Source organism: Alligator sinensis, unplaced genomic scaffold (assembly GCF_000455745.1).
Source record: "Alligator sinensis unplaced genomic scaffold, ASM45574v1 scaffold667_1, whole genome shotgun sequence".
Lineage (NCBI taxonomy): Eukaryota > Metazoa > Chordata > Crocodylia > Alligatoridae > Alligator > Alligator sinensis.
The window spans coordinates 586,530-607,900 of NW_005842636.1; the positions used below are offsets into that span (position 1 = coordinate 586,530).

Consider the following 21,371-nt stretch of genomic DNA (forward strand, 5'->3'; position numbering starts at 1 on the left):
TAGGGAAAAGAGACTCTTCACAACCCAAAGAAGAAGAGATCTAGGGCACATGAGGAGTGAAGGGGAAAATGTATCCCAAGAAATACAAGACGGCTCTCCCACGAGGAGAGAGGAGGCTGCAGCTTCATGCTTAAGGTCTGTATAAGGAAGAACAGACTGGCCTAATTTCCACCCTACCAAGGTTGGCTAATGTGGGGGGACTACCAGTGGCAGGGTAATTCCCATCAAATCCCACATGGTGCATCCTTGGGGAAAAGGTGAGAAGGAGGCACCTGAAAACCTCTGCCTCCTGTTCCTCAGTTGCTGGGTGACAGAAGAAAGGCCGAGAGAAGTCCAAGTAGGATGTGATGCCAAAATGTGTGAAGACCCACTCTGGTGAGTTAGGATCTTAAGTGGGGAGGTGTGTTGCAGGGCACTAAGGTGCCTGCTCCTTTAAGGGCTGAAACTGCCTAGGGAGAGAGCCCTTGCAGTCACTCAGGAACGTCTCAGCTGCAAGTTACCATGGCAGCATGAATGAGGGAATTAGCTCGCACCTGCAGGCAGTCAGCTGACCAGGAGAGGCAGGGCCTGGGGCATATATAAACCCCAGGGCTGGGACCAGAGAAGGAGTTCTCTGCCAACAGCCAAGGGGGAAGGAGCTCTGCTAGAGGAAGCTAAGTGAAGAGGCTTGACAGCCCATCTCCTGCTTCTGGTAAGATTAAGGGACTTCAGGAGCTCACCAGACCCTGGCCTACAAGGCATGTTGTGCTGGGGGAAGGGTGATTCATTTAAAGGGACAGAACACACCCTGAGCTGCTTGCATTATGTTATAGCCCAGGGGCTTGTATTTTGATTCGTTTGTAAACCGGAGGATTGGGCTGAGGCTATTGTTGAAGGAGGAGGCCTCATTGGGGGCCCACTGCAGTGGGGGCACCCCAGCACCAGTGTGGGTGCAGTATCTGGGGGTGAGCAGACCCCAGCGCCACGGGCACAGACAGAGACAGGGCTGCAGAGAGCCCAGTGTCAACCAGAGGCCAAGTGAAACTATGGCCTATGAAGGACTGTGTGTGAATGTCATCTACAAGGCTTGGGGCATGGTAAAGGGACAGTTTGGAGCCACGCATCTAGCCCATAAGGCTGAGGGTGTCCTGAGAGGTATCCATTTTGGAGCAAGACCCAAAAGGGGTCTGAGAACCCACAGGGTTCAGTGGGGTCTATCAGGGCAGTGTCCAACAATACACACTTGAGGGCAGCCTCCCCATCTATTACAGTTACAGCAAGATGTGGCAGGCGAGAGAGGCTGCCTGTGGGTCAGGACTGGCATGGTCAAGGAGCCCTAGGGGTATCACAGCCATCCTGGGGGACCCCTCTCTGTGACAGGAAGGAAGGAAGGAGTGCAGTGCTGTAGCAACTGGTTAGGAAGGAGAAATAACAAAAACCACATCACATAATTGTTAAAGCTTGGCTGATACATCCTAGAAAGCTTTGAAAAAACCCCAAAACATTCTTCTTATATTGTCCATAGCTCCCATATCATAATCCTCAAAAAGGGTCACTACACAGAATAGACCTTTTATCTGAATTTTAGGAGCTCCTGAAATGTATTCCCCATCCCCATGTGCAATTATGTTCACCAGGGCCAGAGACAATGGAAATACCTTGATTTCTGCAGTACAGGTATGGGATATAGTAATACCTTTGTTTTCTCAACTGTGTAAATTGAATGACCAATAGCCATGGGTTATGTTCCTTTTTGAGCTTATGATTAGTTTTGGAAAGAGCAGCACTGCAACCTTATTGATTCTTTTCTGAGACAGGATAGAGCCATTGTGTCAAACCCTCAGGCCATGTCCACATGAGTGCGGCAGACATTTGTTTCCCCAGGGACAAGTAGCAGTGGCACACCTTGTGCTTCTGCTACTTGTCCCTGGGAATGCCTGGATCTTACAAGGTCAAACCTTCCCCCCCCCCCCCCCCCCCCCCCCCCCCTGTGCTGCAAGGTAGCAGCGCAGGGAATGCCTGGGCAGTGTATGGTGCCACAGATGGGTCTGTGGCACCCCATACCACACACCCATGCTTGTCTGGATGTGGCTTCAATGTTTGACTACTGGACTGTGTAAGCCTATATGTTTGTGAAGAGACCTTTCTGATGCCATGGAGGGAATAAACTATGTTCTTTAATCATGTGCACAAGATATCTGATATTAGAAAGACCTTCATGGTTTTCTAGACAAAGGCAGTGTAAAATCTAACCTGTGGAAGCTTCTGTTAGCAAAGTTGCTCCTGACACTGTCATTTATACATATGCAAAGTATATGTAAAATGTTGAGCTGGCAGCAGCACTAATCGGGCCTAATGTTTTGAGCTGAAATTTAACCTCCTCAATAGTTTGAGGAAAAACAAAAAGCAAGCAAGCAAAACTGGTGATGTGCCCAAATTTTACGTGGCCTAAATAGTAAATATAAAATTATACAATGCAGACAGAAAGGATTAATCAGGACTGATTATGACATCACAGAGAAAAGCATAGCAAGTCAAGGCCTTTGTTCAGTAAAGCACTTAGACATATGCTTGAGCCCTTTTCTGGTCAAGAATATCCAGCAGCATAACACAGAGAACCACAAGCAGAGAGCTGGACAGTCTTTACTGTGAAGTTTATAACTCCTGAGAGCAAATAAACATCTGAGAACTGAACAAATTGTAGACTATGAGGAAACCAGTGAAGGATTGCTCAGAGGGGATTAAAGTCCCAAGTGCAGCACCACCTACAAATATAGATGATTTTTTCTGTGTGCCGTAGAACTCTGTTGGGCAGGGTCTCACAGAGGACAGTGTGTTACCTTTATTTTTAAATGCAAGCTTTATAACTGGTATTAGAGAGTCTACTACATATAAAATAAAACATACTGATTCTGGGCAGATGTGCTTTTTTTTTTTTTGTGTGTGTTTTAAGAACTCAGGTGCCCTTGATAAAATAAACTCATGCTAAATTCCCTCTGAGCCTTTCAAGTTACACCACTTCAGGCAAGGGTTAACTTTGGGCCTGCTACCTAGCTCTCACTAGGGTAATTTCAGTCTGCTCCATGGAGATAAAATGAAAAATCTGCAGTCCTTTAGCATCCCAGGATGCACTGCTCCCAGCCTCTCCTTCACCCTTCTCCACTCCCCACCCCCAACCCAGAGCAGGGATAGAGTCCAGGTGTTCCTTGCCCCCAGGAGCTGCCTGCTGCTGGGGAGAGCTCTGCCACTGGTGCCCAGGTGGGGACTACCTCCCCCTGCTCCAAGATTACCATCGTGGAGCAGGGGCTGGGAGATCCTTATCTCCTAGCACGAGCCCTGAAGTCATGCTGCTGGCACTGGGAGATAAGGAACTCCCAGCACTGGCCCCGTGACTGCGGAACTGACACTGAGAGATATAAGGGTCTCCCAGCCTGAGGCCCGTGGCCATGGAGCTCAGGCTCAGGCTGGGAAATAAGGGTCTCCCAACACCGGCCCTGTGGTGTCTCCCAGCACCGGCTTCTCATGAATGCAGAACTGGGTGGTGAATAGGCTAGGGATTTTGTTCTCCACTCAGCTCCACAAGCACAGAGCTAGGTGGGGAACAGGCTGGGGAGTTTGGGGCAAATTTTTAGGCAGAACTGGTATGTTCCACTTAAAGACTTTTTAAGGGTTTTTTAAATTTAACTTTTTGCAAATTCAACACAACATTTGGCTGAAAATCAAAGGAAAATCAACAAAGAGCCAAACACAGGAGAAAGAAGGACGTTTTGAGAACAAATGAACTTGGATTGATCAACAGTGGGTGTGTCTATACGAGACACTATGTTGCTGTAGCAATGAGCTATGAAGACGTACTGTTGGCAGACATGAACCGTGACTCTGATACTATTGCGCAATAGCAATGAGCTACAGCACACTAGTTTGTTGCTACTGCGCAGCAGGGTCGGAAATGACCTGTGCGCCACCAGGACTGTGCATTAACGGGAGTTACTGAGTAGTCATTTAGTATTTGCTAGTAATTCTAGCAAATGACTGTGCAGTAACAACTACACAGTCAGGTGCATGTCATCCAGTGTGATATGTATTTGATCATTCGTTACAAGCTTAACCATCTTTTACCTTCAAGCCTTCAGAGAGCTTGCAATTGGCCTAGGAAATTTGTGTGAAGGCTTACTTGAGATAATCCTGTATATAAAGAAAATGTGATAGCAGAATAAATGTTTTAGTGAAAATGTACTGGGTACGTACTTGTCTAGTTATAAAGTGCCTATAACCCTGACAGTATTGTTCTCTTTTCCTTCCTAGGTTCTTACCAATCTAACCTTTACCATAGAGGCATACTTCCTATTTTGATCAGTATTTTAATTCAGTCCTGTCTAAGTGGTTCCTTCTCATCTGACCTGCCATTAGCTAGCCAATGGGTCATTCCATTTATGCTTCAGGATGAACCTGAGCATACAATTCCCACTCGCATGCTGTCAGTTAAATTCATAAGAACCTCTTGTTTTCAGATGTATATCTGTCTCCTGGGAGTTTTCCAATATAAGTCGAGTCAATTAGACTAGAAAAAATCTTTGCATAGCAAAGCATGAGAACATTTCCATATCCCTATAGAGAATAAACAAAGGCAGCAAAATACATGGGGACAAATCTGTTGCTGGTGCAACTCCACCAACTTAAGAGTTAGGCTGAAGTTATTTTAAGTTTCTCTAATTAACTCTGCACATGATGAAATGTACATGGAAAGCAGAGGACATATTTCCCTCCTCCCACAATGCCACCTTGAAAAGGACTACATTAATGGTTACAAGAAACTGTGCATGTTGTTCAACTTTAGTACAAATATCTCATGCATCCTAACAGCAATTATGGGAATAAGCTTGGTTTAATGTTCCTTGGGGTGTCTTTGTGATGGCAATACAAAACTTGTTTACCCTTCACTGTAATTTCCAGTCTCTGCATGCCTCAAACTAGTAATTGTCCTCATTAAGGGGTTTAGTCAGGAAAATGCAGACCATGCTGTGTGGCAGCTACCCACATGTTTTTGTGCTCACAGAAACCCAGTAGATAACATGGTGCTAGTGCATGTTCTTTTAATCTCAATAAAAAGTGATTTTGCTCAGGGCATAATGAAATCTCTATTAACCCATAGTAGCTAACTACAGACCCAACTGTAGGGGTCTGTAGTAGAAAGTATCTATTCACTGAGCTTACCTGGAGCCTGTCTCCTGGACAAAAACCTAACTGCAGGATCAGGCCAAGCATTCCTAACCTTAAACTGGAAAGCGTTATAGTTCAGTAGTATGGGTACTGGCTAGGCCCCAGGAAGTCTCACTGGTGACACAAAAGCTGTACTACTTTAGCCAAATAAGCATAATTAAAGCAATATATCCCTCTTAGACACATCTGCACATGCTATTAATGCACTGCAAGCTTACTGCACAGTAAGCTTTCCCAGGCAGGGTATCTACATGCCTAAGGTGAGCAGTTCAATGCAGGACTACTCTAGCCCAGCTGTGCCCCCTACACCAGCCAGGGGAAGCTCAGGGCTCCCCAGAGTGCCATCCCCAGGCTGGCAGGGGGCACCGGAGTCAGGTCCTGGTCTGTGGGGGGTGGGGGAAGCTGTCCCATCTCTGAGGCTGGAATACAGCAGCTAGGGGAGGGGACATTTTCCCAGCCCTGTGCCCCAATCTGCCAATTGGGGCCTGGGGCTAGGAAGCAGCTGCCCAGAATGGACAGTTTCCTCATCCCCTGCTGTCTGGGTTGACCAAGATCAATATGATTCTGATCAGCAGTCTACATGTGCGCTACTGTGCAGTAGTTACTGTGTGGTTGATCTACTACCCTTATTTACAGGTAGTAGGCAACCGTGCAGTAGACTAATCCACTGTGCAGTAAATGCTGTACACATGTAGATGGTAATACCTTACTGCACAGTAGATTAGCCTACTGTGTAGTAAAACATCTCATGTAGACACAGCCAGTGGGAACACGGCTATAGTGTCACATAAGTTATATTGGTATAAGGCACCTCTATACCAGTATAGCTGTATTCACACTAAGATTTATACCAATATAGTTACTTCAGTCAAAAACTGTCACACTTGACAAGGTATATTACTACCAAAACTATAGGCAGTCCAGGCTTTTGGCACCATTCATGGCCTTCACTTATTTTGAGTGTCTTAGCCTCCTTATGCCTCAGTTTCCTCATTTCTAAATGATGCAGTGGGAACATAGAATCATAGAAGTAAGGTCGGAAGGGACCTTGTAGATCTTCAAGTCCGACCCCCTGCCTGGGCAGGAGGAAACCTGGGCTCAAATGACCCCAGTCAGGTAGGCATCAAGCTGCTTCTTAAAGACCCCCAGGGTAGGAGCCAGCACCACTTCCCTTGGAAGTTGGTTCCAGATCCTAGCCGCCCTAACTGTGAAGTAGTTCCTACGGATGTCTAATCTAAACCTAGTCTCCAACAACTTGTGGCCGTTTTATTCCTTGTTATCCCTGGGGGCGCTAGGGGAAACAAGGTCTCCCCCAAGCCCTTTTGGTCCCCCCTAGTGAGTTTATAGACGGTCACCAGGTCCCCCTCACCCTTCTCTTGTGAAGGCTGAACAGGTTCAGGTCCCGTAGCCTCTCATTGTAGGGTCTGCCCTGCTGTCCTTGGATCATGCGGGTGCCCCTCCTCTGGACCCTCTCAATGCTGTCCACATACCTCCTGAAGTGTGGTGCCCAGAACTGGACACAGTACTCCAGCTGTGGCCTGACCAGTGTCACGTAGAAGGGGAGGATCACCTCCTTGACCCTACTTGAGATGCACCTGTGGATGTACGATAGGGTCCGGTTGGCCCTGACGACCATGACCTCGCATTGTTGGCCCATGTTCATCTTGGAGTCAATAATGACTCCAAGATCCCTTTCTGCCTCCGTGCTCTCAAGAAGGGAATTTCCCATCTTATAAGTGTGCTGCTGGTTACTATTGCCCAAGTACAGCACCCTGCACTTGTCAGTATTGAAACGCATCCTGTTTTTGTTAGCCCACCCCTGCAACCTATCCAGGTCTTGCTGCAGTCTTTCCTTCCCTACTAGCATGCCCACCTCACCCTAAATTTTGGTATCATCAGCAAATTTAAACAGGTTGCTTTTCACCCCATCATCCAAATCGCCGATAAAGAAATTGAACAGTGCGGGCCCAAGGACCGAGCCCTGGGGGACTCCGCTGCCCACTTCCCCCTAGGTCGAATATCACCCATCTACCACCACCCTGTGAGTACAACCCTTCAGCCAATTTGCAATCCATCTGACCGTGTAGGCATCAATGCCACAGTCGCCTAGTTTTTTAATGAGGATGGGGTGGGAGACAGTGTCAAAGGCCTTGCTGAAGTCCAGATGAATATTCATCTTACAATGCTCCTGGGAGGCAAATTTAATCATTGGCTACAAGTGCTCTAATATACTTAGATGGTGAAAAGCACTGTGTAAATGTATTACTGCTATTTCAAATTAATGGCCACATTGTTTGTGGTTGTGACATACAAATTAGTGGAGGAAAATTTCAAAATGTACAGGTTTGCAAAAGCCCTATTTGCAAAAGCCCTAAAAAATGTGGATGAATATCTGAACCTTACCTGAATTTTATGTTTCTCTTTCAAACTGGGATATAAAGTCTGTGGCTGTGGAATTCGCTATGGAATCCACTCCTTGCAGAGATCTATACTATAGAATTCAAAGTTTTTATTTAAGCAAGTAGTTTTGTACCTTTTGAGGATCCAAAGACAATCATAAAAATGTGAACCTAGGTACAAGCTGATTAAATGCTGCTTGCATTAATCTATAGGCAGTTGAAATAATACCCGTGAGAGAGTCTGTGCAGACAGAAACCAAGCAAGAGAAGAAGAAATCATTTACCATTTAGTCTCACAAATATTATGCCTGACTGATCCCACAGTTTTTACATAGTGTAACTTTACTGACTTCAGTGGGGTCTCTGATTTACTAGTGTGAAATAAGAAACAGTTCCCGTGGCAAGGAGCAATGTTGCCCTGTGAACAAGGGATTAAAATAGGCTTTCCCCAAGCCTTGAAAAGGTACTCAGGGGAAAGACTGTATTGGTGGTTTGATAAAGTCAAAGCAAAAGAAGGGAGAACTAAAAGCCCAAAGGCTTAGAGCAGAGTTGAATACCAAATGAATAAAATGTCTGTTGCTTTGCATATAGAGAGTGGCTTGTTCTCTTGTACGATTTTGGATTGTGAACATTATCCTTAATGGAAAAATACTCTTATATGCCTCTCCCTACCACTAGTTTAAGTCAGCATTAGCTGGTCTGACGGTAATGTAGTTATATTGGTACAAAGGGACAGGAATTAAAACCAGTGACAGTAACTTAAAGCTCAGGCCTAGCCAGTTTGAAAACTAAAGAACATTGTGTCACTTCTTTTTAAGTATCAAAGTCTATTTGACACCTAACACCCTGTCAAATTATATTTACAAAAGGCTCCTATCTTCAGTTAAAGGAGCAAAATTAAAAGTGCCTGTTATCAGCTTGCAGAAATAAAATGTGGCAAAACTAATCACATTAAAACTTGGTAAAGGGAAAATTTGCTCTTCAGCTGTTTTAGCTTGGAGTGATTTTTTTTTTTTTTTTTTTATATCTGAATCATAAAACCTTGACTGTGTGACAGAACATTAACAATGGCAGCACTCTAATATGGGGCCTCCTATGGAGAAACATCCATTCCTCTCAGCAGAGCTTTCAAGGGAGGCAAGGAAGAAAAGCAGCATTGTAAATGCAAAACAAAAGGGCTGTTCGTGCTACTAATGAGAGTTTGATTGCTAAAAGGAAGACAATGGGTATCCTTTCAGAGAGTGTGGAACCACTACAATGACTAATCCAGAGAGGGAGAATTGGTTTCATGTACAGATTGCAAAACAGTCTATCACAGAGTGCCTCTGTTACAATATGTCACACACAACACCAAAGCTGTTGTATTTGCTCAGGGCAAAATGATATTTACAATTTGTGATAGGATTTTCAGGCTCTCTTCACTCTCTGCTCACCTCTCTTCTATAATGATGTTTATTTCTAAGGAAATACATGGTTCACTGGAGCCCCCTTTAGTCATATGAGCACAGGTGAGGCTAAGAACTCCTGAATCCTGGAGCTGCTGCTGATTTGCCATGTAAGTTTTGCAAAAGTGCCTGCTGGTTTTGGGGACTCCAACATTGGGTCTTGCTCTTAGAGATGTCAAACTGTGCAGTGAAAAATGTAGATACTTTGTATAACCAAGGATGTAACCTATTCCTACTGCCTGGGGTGGTGTGACAGCAGATAAATCAACTCCACATACCTCAGTTCTAATAATCTTCCTATGAAGCACTGGGGGCCAATCTTTTTGACCAGGGTGCTACAAAGCAAGCCTTGCCCTCTCCCCAAGTGCCACTCCGATCTCCTTCCCCTGTCTGATCTATTGTTCTCCTCTCTCCCCTGTGCCTTATGTGCACTGTTCTCCCTGCTCTCTGCTGAATCTTTCAAGTGACAAAACAGGGGCTGTGTGCCACACACACATGCTGGGAGTTGGCCACCCCTCCTTTAAAGCATCTGCTACTTACCACTGTTGGATACAGGATACTGGGATAGATGGACCATTGATTTGACTCAGTAGGACACCTTTTATGTACATCTCAGGAATCTCAAACTGGGCAATCAAAAAGGGAGACACCCACATTAGTGGGTTAATTAGGCCTTAAACTTTCTGGATGAGATGCTCAAAAATGCTGAGTGTTGGCCTAATTATCTTCCTATTGAAATCAAAGGTGACTTCATCACTGTCTTAAAGGGAGAAGAGTTAGACCAAAGCTGAAAGCATTAACCTACCTGCCTGTAAGTTTTTTTTTCCAACTGTGAAATGTGAGGATTTCCATAATTATTTAGCTTCACATTATGTTTGGCCCTCTCTAGGTGTGAAGCCACATTCGCAGTTAGACCATGGACACAAATTATTCACAGTTAGGCCAGTGGAAATTCAGCCTCTCTGAATTTAAAAAATGGCGCACACTCTCCAGAAGTGCTGTAACCTGGCCCTACCAGCAGGAAAGTTAGGAATCAGGAACAGTTTTCACACACTTTCCCCAATTTAGTCCACTGTCCTATAAACTGCTTTGTGTCCTTTCAGACCACGCTATTCTGCATTATTCTGCTTTCAGATGACAGTGGCTGGACATTGCTTCCCACTCTGAATTCCAGCTCATGACCACGTCACCATTTTCTGCTTGGAGGATCAACCAGCATTCAAGACTTTGGAAGCCCATCCATGCCTCCTTTCCCTGTAAATTTAGTAAAAGACCTTAGTAACCTTGGAGATTCCTGCTACACCTGGACCAGCACTACCATACTGTGGTCTGGGGAGAGGCACAGGTCCAGGAAACCCTCAGTAAGAATCACAGGAACAAAGATGTCTATGAAATTGCCATCCCAGATGGCAGCGAGGAGTCACCAGAGTGTTGTAGTGCTGCTTCAAATGCCAGGACAGAGGGCTACAAATAGTATTAACTGCCATGTGCTTCCTAGCTGTGCTACAGCTCCATCAGGCCATGCTCCACAACACACCTCAGGACCATGGGCAGCTGCACTAAGAAGCTTGTGTTCAAACATTCTTAAGACCCAGGAACTTTTGCCAGGCAGGAGCCCAGGTACTCTCTGCAGCATCCTAAGCCAGATACCAAGGGCCCTACTCCTGCTACCAGCCAGCTGGTACTCCCCTGCCTGATACCTTCAATGTCGTCCTGAGCAACTGCAGAGAAACAGACAATAAGAGCACCGTGCACATGCTTTTTCAATTGGCTGTTCACACTTGCCAATGCATGAAGAGCTAGTTTATGTTGTTGTGCCCAGGGGCCACAGTCACAGGATGACATGCCTTGTTTGCCTTGCCAAGCCTTTCACAGGCATCTGGTGCCCTTGAGGTTCTGGTGACTGTTAGCTGTCTGTTACAGCAGTGCACATCCAGGAGTATTAGCACAGTGAAACAAGCAAGAAATAGCATGTTCCTCCAAGCATGCTATTTGGAACTCATTTACAAGCATGAGTTAGAACTCAGTCTCCTGCTGCACAGCCATTGCTCCCCCAGCCCAGACCCCCTGACCCTGGCAGATGCCCATAATGCAACCACTCAAGAATACTTTATATTGAGAACAGCAATATATGATTCATAGATTGTAAGGCTGGAAGGGACCTCAGAAGATCATCAGGTCCAGCCCCCTGCACCAAGCAGGAAAGATAACTGGGGGTCAGGTGACCCCAGCAAAGTGACTGTCTAGTCTCCTCTTGAAGATTTCCAGGATCGGTGATTGCACTACCTCTGGAGGAAGTTTATGATGACCTGATCTTTATGACCTGATGATCTTCCAAGGTCCCTTCCCACCTTACAATCTATGTACCCTAATTTTCTATGATTTATACCATGGGCAACTGGTGCCTCCTGAGTCAGGGGGCGCATTTGTCCCCCTAGTAGCCAGCCAGTGGGGGGCTCCCCCTGTGGCCAATCTTGCCAACCAGGTGGGGGGGTCCCCCCATGGCACCTGTATCTTTAATGGCTGGCACTTCCAAGCACACTGCTGGCACTTCTGGGTGGGTACAATCTGCCACAGGGGGACCACAGGGATTGCTTCTCCTGGCGCCCCCACTCCCCAGCTGGCGCTCTCAGGTGGGGCACCAGCGCTCTTGCCTGCCCCCCTACCTGGGCATGCTGGCTGCCAGGGGGTACACCAGTGCTCTCAGGGGGTGTACGTACATGTTACCACTGATTTATACAACTTACCTATCTGTGTGCCCATGGTCTCAGTCTCAAAGGAAGTTGGTAGGAACCAGTTTTTCAGAATCCTGAATGAAAGTATTACACTGCATCTGCATTTTTCCTCTGAAATTATTATCTATAATTCAGTAATCTCTAATTGCTGTATAGAGTTGGGAAACGCATTTAATCTAATTGCACAGGCTAGGTTTTGGGACCACATTAATATTTTAATATGACTGATCACAGCTCTTGCAGCCACCAGCAAGTCCCTCACAGACTTTGCTGGCCTTGGTTTGCACCATAAGCTGAATGGGACCTCTTGGTTCATCCAAGCCCCTAAGGCTTTAAGGGCTAATTATGTGGGCTCCATCCTTCCCAATATCCACTCCCACGCTTCACAGGTGATCTGCTAACATATGCATTTCATGGGTTATGGGCTCCCAGCCTGGTGTTCTGGTGTTTTGTTCTCTGGAGCTTCCCTCAACACATCCTAGTTCCCCCTAGGCACCACCCCCCACCTGATGGACCACCCCCCACCTCTGGCACTGGATGTTCTCCCCAAGTACCTAGTCCTTCCTGGGCTCTATCTCTCTCCCTCACTCTAAGGGCTATCTCTTCTAAAGCTTGCCTCACCCCGACTGAGGTGGTAGGCCAGTTTTGACATCCATATTTCCCCTGCAGTCCCTTCCACAACCATCTCAGTAACCCTGTTGGGCACTGGGCCCCTGGCTCCCAGGTCTATCCATTCTAAGGCCTGGCCAGCTTCTCTTGAGTGCCAAACCTATATAGCTCTGGGGCTATATAGCTTGTCACAACCCAGTGATTTTGGTGCCTCGGCACGATGGAATTTTCCCGCCACATGAGAGTCTCTTGCACAGCAAAGGTTTTCTGTTGCAACAGAGAACCCCGGTGCAAGAGAGTTCCCGCCATTTCGTATGTAAATTTGTGTCCCACTATTGGCCAGTTCTAAATTATTCCTACGTGGCGGCTAGTAATTGGCTTGCTGGCCGTTTAAAATTTCATGCGACTTCCGCCCAAGTCAGAGAACTTTGAGCACGCTGCAGAGTGCTAAAGATATCTGACTTGCGGCTTAGCTGATCGATAGACTGATCACCTATCAATTCTTCTCCCCGTCGCCGAGCGCAATCCTCGACATACCCTTTCCCTGCTGGCTTAATACGGATTCGCTGGCTTGAGCCTTGCCAGCTGGAGCAACTCACATAGTTGTTCAAGCGACCGGACCACCTGCGTCGTGGCTACAAGCGGCGCAAGAAAAGTTTTTGGAACTAAGCTTTGTCTGCCTCTCCATTCACCAGCCCGCCCAGCAACCGAGTAATTTCTAAATCACCTCGAGTCGGCTCCAGCCGTCCGAGACATAGCTCAAGCCTGGCTTCCTTCTGTCCAGGAGACTAGACACTCACCTCACTGGGGTCTCTTGACCCCAGTTGTCTTTTCCTGCCTATAATTACACAATACTATTCTTACAGGGTTACGACATTCTTATTATTACACAGATTTATTTAATTTTCTTATCAAACTACAAGTTTCTTTTCTAGGGCTATAGAGCACTAGGCCTGTGCAAAGCAGCCAGTAATCCAATTTGGATTTGGATTCAGACAATTTGGGGGACAGTGATTCGATTCAGTAATTCAGATCACTGTCTTGAATTGATTCAGCTGAATCGGATTTGAAAGATTCGACGCTGATTCAGTGTGATTCGGCCATAGACCATAACGGGGAATCACTAAAATACCTATAACTTTGTCCTTTTTTTTTTTTTTGTTGCAGAATTCGATAAAAACACCAGGGATGGTAGCTCCTTCTGAGGGCATGCCTTGATGGAAAACTGACTCAGATGTTACCCAGGTGGGAGGCTGCCCATTTAGGTCTCTGATGTCTAGGGCTGACATCCATTCTGCAGCTCCGTACCTGCCCTACACTGCCCATGCCTCGCAGATGGCATCCCAGGCAGCTAAACTCACCTGGGGCCTCACAACTCCACTGCAACCAGTATGCCTCAAGTCTCTTAAAGAGCTTACACGTCTGGGCTTTCCCTAGCCACAACTGTACATGCATGCAGTGGCTGGAGGTTATCAGGCACCCTCTACCCATCTTTCACCAGGGAGGTTCGTGGTCCTGACATTTCCTGGGGCTGCCGCACCACCCATAGTCCCACCAGAACTCCTTACCCTGGCAGGATGCAGTTTTAGGTCATGCTCAGGACCTGGGGTCTCCTCCTTCCTGATAGCCCCAGCCCATACCTCCAAGTTTGTCCTGGCACGGGAGCTCAGCAGGGACATGTTCTTCCCCTGCTGGCTGGTGAAAAACTGCCGCCTCCAGCCTGAGAGTGGGGCATTAAATGGTTGTCAAAGAAAATTTAAAAAGCAAATAGGTGCAGAGTGAGGACAGTGGCATTCACTCTGTCTGCATGTGGAGCTTGGGGAACCCCAGCAGCGTGAGGTTCACCTTCAGGAACACCAGCTGCTCCACCAAACCAGGATCCAAGGAGGTACAGTGGGGTGTCAAATCACCAGCAAGGCTGAACACCCTCTCACTTGGAACACTGGTTGGTGGACAGGACAGGTGTTCCCAGGCAACTGTGGCCAGATCCTGCCACATCTGGCTGTGGGTTGCCCAACAGGTCAAGAGGTTGCAGTGCAGCAGCTCTATGTCCTCAGCAAGATAGGTAGCCACCGAGGCCTCCATGCTACCTGCTGGATGCTAGGGCCTGGTGCCTTTGGACCCCACCATTGAAGCCATGCCCTTCACCCACATTGGCAGTGGCTATGGTAGAGGAGACTGGCTGGTGCTTGGAGTGCTGGCATGGGAAAGTGGATCCCCCTCTTCCATGCCCCCCCCCCACCTTTGCCCTTCTGCCTCCCTCCATCCAGTGATCAAGGGTTTTGTAGATGCTCTCCTTCACCCTCGGATCACACATGCCTGCCAGCACATGGACCGTTCTGGACTGCAATGGATTCAGCCATTTTTTGATGCCCTCCTTCAGCTGCTTCACCAGTGCCTGCAGCTCTGGTGAAATCGGCTTACCCCAGCCAGGAACATTGATCCCCTGGAACTTCTCCATTTGGTTCTCAAGCTCCTTGACATGGGGATCACCTGGCTAAGGAGGGCATTGACAGTGCTGAAGCTCTCAGTGGCCTTGAGGAGTGGCTTGAGGACCACCAAGATCTGGAAGACAGTATCCCACTCAGCTCTGTTAAGGGGGATGGTGATCTCAATCTCCCTGAGCAAGGCCATCTGACCTTCTGTTAATCCACCAGCCTTTCCAGCATCAAGTATGTGGAGGTCCACTGAGTCTCTACATCCTGCATGATTTTGTATTGCGGGATGTTCAGCTCTGCCTGTTTCTCCCACAGCATCTTGCCTCCCTTGATGCTCCAGTGAAAGTAGCCCACCACCTTCCTGCATCTTGAAATGAGCTGGCCAGTAGTGGTAGTGATGGCGCTGTCACCGGCAGCCCTGTCCCCTTCCAAGGCACTCCTGACTATGAGATGGAACTTGTGTGCCACATAGCGAATGCCAACAAAGCTGGCATCACAAGCCATCTTGACCATATTGGCCCCATTGATGGTAACCATGAATCCGCAGGTGAACGAGCCACCCCTGCACCATACGGTGCATGGCCACCAAGATCTCCCTTGCCATGTGGGACTCATCCAGCACCTCCACTTAAACGAGAGCCCACCGACAGCCTGACTGATTGCACCAGTGCTCTGTGAGGGAGAGGTAGACATGTTCTTTACCCCGGCTGCTCCGGATGTCCGAGGTGAAGTGCAAGGCTACCTGCGGACCTGCCTTGTGCAGCTCCTCCCTCAAGTGCTCCCTGCATGCCTCATACAGGGAAGGCACCACCATCCTGCTAAAGGTGGTGTGTATGGGCACTCGGTAGGATGGGGCCATGAGCACCATGAGCTGCCTGAACCCTGGATGCTCAACAAAGGAGAAGGGCTGGCCATCCAGAGCAAGCAGCTCCCCAAGGCTCTGGGTGACCTCACTCACTTTTGCAATGTGCCCCCCTTTGTCTGTGGCTTTCCCCCACTGGTCCAGGGTGGCCTGCCTCTGCTTCGTGGGGACGCGGGCTTTGGAGCAAGAGGGGGACTTCTTTGTGGGCATCTGGCCGAATCTTTTCCGAATCGAATCAGCGACCAAAGCTTCACACCTCTGTAGAGCACCCACTTGTTAAAAGCCCACAGAACTAAAGAAAAACCAAAGCAGAAATCTTGTTAGGTTGTTCTGTGCTCATACAACTCTGATAAAATAGCCACTTGACTGGTGTTTTCAAGGTGCAAGAAACTAAAGCTTTTATAACAGCTTCACTCTGATGTCAACAGTCATGCTGAAATAAAACAGGCTTAGATGAAAGCAGAATCAGCCCTGAATGGGTTATTATCAAATTTATCAATAGATTTATACTTCCATTTTCTGGCTGGACATTTTCCTATCATTTATGAATACAGAAAGATTGAGACCTTTGCTTAGCAAGATGACTTACTATTGCTGGTAAGTGCTTTCATCTTGTCAAAGCTGGCTGGTACAACTCTTTACTGGGGAGGAATTCTGAATCATGTCACGTCTGGAGTTCATCTTACACAGAGCCAAGTGGCTTATATTCCTATTGAATGCATTCATCTTTTATGTATGAAGATCCTAGATAAAATATACATAGAGCAGGAAAAATACCAAATCACATAAGGGCAGATCCTACTCTGCCTATTAGGATTCAGGTGTTAATATGATCCTAGTCCACTCTGCTGAAGTCCTAAAATATTGTTAATGCAAAGGGTGGGCAAGTCTTCCTCCTCCATGCTCCTTTTCTGTGACTCAGCCTTAAGGCTAAGATGACTATATGTTAGAAAAACAAATGAATTAATCAGTTTCAGGGACTTGAACATGGTCAAATAAGATTGCATTTGGCTGGTGGAGTAAGACCTAGCCAATAATGCAGACAGACACAATCAGCTTGTAGTATTTAGAACTGGCTCAAGCTAGAAGCTCCTGAGGCACAATGAGAGGCACAAACTCCCTAAGCATGCTGTGGCACTCCAGAGACTACACCATCCGGGAGCTGATTGAATCTGCTCCTTTTGGTGTGTGGGGAGGAGAGAGAAATTTGACTCCTCTCCAATCCCCTCAGGATGCTGTGCATCCCTGGAAGACAATGGTAGGAACATGGCCTGTGTTTTTGGAATGAAATTGTGGGCAGCCATTGATATATTTCACCAAGGCAGGAGTCAGCAATCTATAGCCTGTGGACTGTATCTGGGTGCAGAACTATTGGATCAGGCTCATATAGCTAGAGGGCTTTGCCTGTGCCTGTACCCACATTGGCCCTGAGCAATGAGGAGCTGCCCTGGGCCACTTAGAAGTTGTCTATACTGCTGGCACTTCTCCCCACCCTTCCTCCTCCCCAGCGATGCAGCTGCAGCATAGGCACAGCTGGAAGCTGCCTGGCCTTGGCGTAGCTCCCCACTGGCTGGAAGCTGCACCCATGCTGCTGCCACTTCCTTTTCCCCTGCACCCTCCTCCCCATGGCTACAATGTTGGCACAACTTCTAGCCAGTGGGGAGCTGCATCAGGGATGGGCAGCTTGCAGCTGCACCCACACCACAGGTGGGTAGAGAGGGGGTGGGATCAGGGAAAAGTAGAAGCAGCAAGGATGTTCACACACCTCTTCTCTGGTGGGAAGCTGTACTAGTAGGCCTGTGCGAAGCGGCTAGTATTTGCTTCGGATTCAGATTTGGCTGATTCGGGGGACCGTGATTCGATTCAGTGATTCGAATCAGTCCCCCAAATTGATTCATCCGAATCAGCCAGGCGCATCCCTGCCCGCTCTCCCAGCCCAGCAATGGCTGCCCCACCCACCCCAGCTCCTGGCACTTGCTGCAGCCACCAGGGACTCCCCAAATCATCGAAGCTCCCCGAATCTCTTCCAAATCTTTTCCAAACATTTGGAGAGCTTCAAATTGAGCCGGACCTTTCAATTGGTCCCCTGGTGTTTTTCGGATTCGGAGATTTAGCCAGCAGGTCAGGCTGAATCTCCTCCAAATCGAATCACCACCTGAAACTTTGCATAGCCCTATGTACTAGCACCACAGCTGAGACCAACAAGGGGGTGGAGGGGGAAGTCGGTGGAGGGTAGGACCTATTTTGTGGCACACCTGCCAAAAAAGGTTTGCCCCCACTATCTCACAGTATCATGGAGAGCATGGACAACCTGGCCAAAGGAAGCATCTCATAAGATCACAGAAGATAAAACTGACAATGACAAAGCAAGATTTTACTAGAAAGTAAAGTAGCCTCATTGAGAAGCCTATGCTTTGATTTTGCACTGAGCTGTCAGTGTAGTTTTCCACAGAGCTAAAAACTATTTTAAATCTGGAATCCCCCCCCACCTTTTTTTTTTTTCCCGTTTTTTAAAAAAGAGCCACAATGTTTGTGTTTTTTCTCTCACTAACATTTTTTAAAGATCGAGAATTTTTTAATTACACAGCAGGGAAAAAAAGACAAAAGAGAAAGGCAAATAAACACCTTTATTTTTTCTTTTCTTGTTGCTGAATGATGACTAATCTGAAATTTCTAATTTTGTTTTTCAAGACCCATAACACAATTCAAAATGAAAGTAAAAGATATTTTTTAATTTGAAATTTCCCACTACAACATTTAAATAATGGCCATAAATGACACTTTCCGGAATGTGTATTCCCAACAAACTTCATTTTTCAGCAGAAATTTTTTCAGTTTAAATGTTTTGATCAATTCTACTGCTGAGCAAGTTGTGCTGAGTGTCTGAGCTACAAGGGCACACATAACATAGATAAAAATGTCACTGAGGCTGCAGGGTATATCCACAGTAAGAAAAAAAATTCCATTTTTACCACGTTATTTAATATATAGTAAAATTGTAGTGAAGACAAGGCAATTTTTTAATAATAACATAGTGGCAAATTGAGGTAAAAGCTAACATAAAAACAGTATTACAGATGAAAACTGCCAACTGCTTTGTCTTCACTAGAATTTTAAATATTTTTACTAACACATGGTAGAGATCACACCAATCTTTATTATTAAAGATAAGTTTTCTCTCTGTGCTGGGGCCTTAAACTGTTTTATAGCATGTTAATGCTGTTCTGAATACCAATGAAGACAAAGCTGAGACAAGGAGTGAGCCTAGACTGTGTATTAACTGCATTCTCTTCAGAGCATGATGGGAACTCCAGCTGTTCACAATACTTTTTAAACGTGTTCTGAATGTGTTGCTACTGCATTTCCGACATCAACTTCTGCAGCTGCTGAGTCTCCACTGGAGCTTTCTAACAAAGCATTGACCATGCTCAACCCTGCTTAGCTTATGAAACCTGACAAACCTCCTGCCTAAGGTGGTAAAGCTGCAGGACATGGCAGTTTCTTTGATCATAAAATACTTTGTATATAGGACACATCCATTTTTTTTGTCACCAGAACACAGAACGTGAAGGCTCTCCCTTTCACCAAGAGTCAGTGATACAAGTATATTTTCTTGAATTTACCTTGACAGAATATTATGTGGAAAACTGAGTGCGGAACATTTACTGTGGTCGACCATGTGGGTGGGTTCAAAATGGAGCAGTGATGCAAGACCTAATGAAACCAGTGCTAGTGCTTCAAAATCCATGTCAACTAGGACTTGCTTAAAGAAAAGTTACTCAGATACATTTGTCATTCTGTATCCTAATGTCAACAGCAGTGATATGCAATGTGGAGAACAGCGCCAGTGCTAGAAGGGAGGATGGATTATAAACAAATTATTGTGATCATTCATTGACCTTAAAAGGACATTTTGACAAGGTATTTTTTTATCAATTTTGAACACAGACCATTCTTTTTCTGCGCTACCTCCCCCATCACACTCTTCTGCCTTAACGCTTACTGTCAGTTATTAAAAGGTATGCCTTCATTGTAGAGTTAGCCTTAGTTCTTCCTTGGGTATCTTCCTTCCCTGTCTACTTTCCCACCCACCATAAAAAAACCCTTCTTACTTCAGTTTGGTGGAGTCTTAAAACAGGGTTAAGTGGTCTAGACAGGGTTATGGCCTAGAGCCCAAATTCACTTTTTACTCAAGCTAGTAACCCACCCATTGTGCAGTAAGGATGAAGGCTAAATCACTGAGACTCTGATAGCTCTCTAATGCCTTTCCACAACTTTGGCGTGTCCAAAATGATAGAGTATCTCTTCTTAAGACAGTACAAAAACCCAGGGGACATGTCCCCAGCAGGCCTAGCACCACACAAGGAAGAGCACAACATTTGTCCTCAAAGTAACTAAGGCCTGGCTCATTATTATAACCAGACAATATTAACTGAGTGCTGATTGCCTGTGCTAATCTAAAGTAAAGACATACTGAATATGACTGGAAAGCACAGATTCTATATAGGCAAAAGAGCAATGTTTTCCTCTCAAGGAGAATTCTGATGGAGTCCACTGGGATTTTTCCTAGGGATTCTAGGAGCAGGGTGGTCCCTCTGAACATGACCTAATGCCTCATTAGGTGATGGGGACACAAAACTAGGCACCAATCACATACCTCTGGGCTACAGGAAATTCCCTTGTAAGGTCCCCATTCTTTCTAATGCTAAGGGTCACAGCAGCAGAAGTGAAACAGAGGCCAGGTGAAGAAAGAACAATGTCTATAAAGCATCTTTCAAGTAGATGCTGAGAATGAAAAATAAGGAGTCCACTGGAGATCATTAGAGGAAGGGCTACTTATCCATACTCAAACCAGTCTAGCGTCCTGGAACATAACTGAGGTAGAAGCAAAATACTCCTATTATTATTTACTCCTTCTGAGAATTATGTTCCCTCACCAATAAAGTGCACCAGCTAACTGAAAAACAGAGTTTATTTGGAAAACTTCTGTCTGTCAGCAACATCACTCAGCTGAATGTCTACTGCACTGTTTCATAGGCAGCTGCCCAGTTTCCTCTGCAACAAATACTATAATTATGCTGAATGACTTAATTAAATAGATAAAAGATGGTTTTGTCAGTTAATACTGTGAAATAAATTAGTTTTACTAGCTACCTGCAGGCCATTTGAAAGTATCTAAATCTTACCTATATTTGATTCCTTTGCCATTGAAAATGAAGCAAAGCATATTTTTATCCTACTTGATAAAACTACCTGGTTTAAATTCCTTTGCTTTCTGACACAAAGCAGTTAGGAAAGCATCAATCCATAACATTATACACCAGTGCAAGGAAGAAAAGAACAAAGAAATAAGCACAAATGGGTTCAAGCATACAGTATCACATACAACTGTTTGTTACAGTTCCTTGTTTGGCAAAGGAACAATAATACAGCATTTAAAGGCATATGCAAATGTAATAGTTCACCTTGGTAATTTGGCAATTAAAAGAACAGCGACACTCCGTGGAAAAATAACAACAATTCCAAACCCTGCCAGCTCAATCCTCTCTTCAGAAAATGCCTGAGTACACAGATGGGTTTCCCAGAAGGTCTAACACTAGCTCTGTTGGACTAGAGGGGAAAACTAAATGTAGACTTGTGTCTTGTCTCTAACTTAGGGACCATGAGCACTAACCTTCCTGCTG

At 46.0% G+C, this 21,371-nt stretch overlaps 1 protein-coding gene and 1 long non-coding RNA gene across 2 annotated transcripts in view; one reads left to right on the forward strand and one right to left on the reverse strand.

The window, feature by feature from the left end:
- Positions 1–21,371, reverse strand: part of PLCXD3 (phosphatidylinositol specific phospholipase C X domain containing 3) — a gene marked incomplete at its 5' end in the record, with an annotated part of 62,904 nt that overhangs the window by 6,079 nt on the left and 35,454 nt on the right. The window lies entirely within an intron of this gene.
- On the forward strand, positions 616–11,136 carry LOC102376815. The gene is made up of 3 exons (XR_324937.2): positions 616–691; positions 9,062–9,153; positions 10,178–11,136. It is a non-coding gene; the product is annotated as an uncharacterized LOC102376815 (long non-coding RNA).